This window comes from Egretta garzetta, unplaced genomic scaffold (genome assembly GCF_000687185.1).
Source record: "Egretta garzetta isolate BGI_Z169 unplaced genomic scaffold, ASM68718v1 scaffold197, whole genome shotgun sequence".
NCBI classification, from domain to species: domain Eukaryota; kingdom Metazoa; phylum Chordata; class Aves; order Pelecaniformes; family Ardeidae; genus Egretta; species Egretta garzetta.
In genome coordinates, this window is record NW_009260274.1 from 4,033,147 (window position 1) to 4,034,473 (window position 1,327).

The window sequence follows — 1,327 nt, forward strand, 5'->3', positions numbered from 1 at the left end:
CATGGACGGCAAAAGGTACTGTAATATTTTACAGAGGTAAGTGTAAGCAACAGCTAAGAGATTGTTCCTTTCAAAACACTGCAACTTGGATATATTCTGTATCTGTAGAAAGGTTTTAATTGAATTTTATATTTAGGTACAAATGTTATTATTATGCAATCCATTTAAATGTATGTCTCCCGACTAAAGGCCTCAAGCTATATTTTTATATTTAATTTTGTAATTTGAAATAGGGAATATTAATAACACTTTTTATCAATGTTCTATCTATGTTAAAACAGCCTTCAGCATTAAGCAATAATGAATGTGGATCAGTAAATTATTAAATTTCTTGATATTTATTTTGTCTTGATCCAAAGAGAGTGCAAACTTGCATGATAACATACATTTCCATTTACTATCACACAGTTCGGTTTTCTTAGACTAGGTTTGCACTAATTAATATTAGAGAAGATTAAATAGGCTTAAATACATTTACAAAGAGGGCAGATGTACTGTAAATCGGAATAGTGGAACAGCTGTTATGGAGGTGCAGTGCTATTTATGCTCCTATTGTGCAAAGGGGGATTACAGCCTGTAATGTAAAACCATACCTGATTTTCACATTTGAAACTATAAAACGTTTACTAGTCAGTAAAATTACTAATAGACCATAATAGGACATAGGGGAACATGCACAAATGTAAAAAAAAATTATTAATCTATAATCAGTTCATCTCATTTTAACTAAACTCTGTACATTATGTCTGAATACACCCAGCAAAAAAAAGCTGTAAAAGTCCGTGACTTCTGTAGAGCAGCTCTTTGCTATAGGCATGCGAGCGGTGAAATCCTTTGCTACTCGTGTATTGACTCTGGGGTGACCTGAGAGAAGGATTAATGGTTGTACCCAGGCACGAAGATGGGCTGACCCAGATTACGTGTCCATGGAAAGACTTTGTCTGCGATGAAGGGCCCTAGGTGCTACCTCTCCAAATAATTTTGTTTTATCTCTTTTTTCAAAGCTGTTCCAGATGACTGGTGGGGATTAGGGGACTGGTAGTCTGGGAAGGGCAGTAGGTGGGCTGAAGGAAGGGGCTACGGTGAAGCAACGCATCAATATTTCTCATCCCCCAGACATTCATGAGAACGGACGGTGCACGAGCAATCCCCCAAAAAACACAGAGAAGGAAGCTTTGAGGTCTTTTGATGCTACGAGGTCATAAGCTACAGCTTTGCGTCCAAATGAGAGGGTGATTCCCAAACGGTCTCCCACTGCTCCTTTTCCCCATGGTGAAATGTAGTTATGCTCACTGTCAGGGGAGCCCTGCAGAGATCAGTTTCCCTA

General features: G+C 38.4%; 1 protein-coding gene across 4 annotated transcripts in view; it reads right to left on the bottom strand.

Moving 5' to 3' along the window:
* Positions 1 to 1,327, bottom strand: part of ZEB2 (zinc finger E-box binding homeobox 2) — a 121,153-nt gene that overhangs the window by 11,853 nt on the left and 107,973 nt on the right. The gene's annotated exons all lie outside the window — the stretch shown is intronic.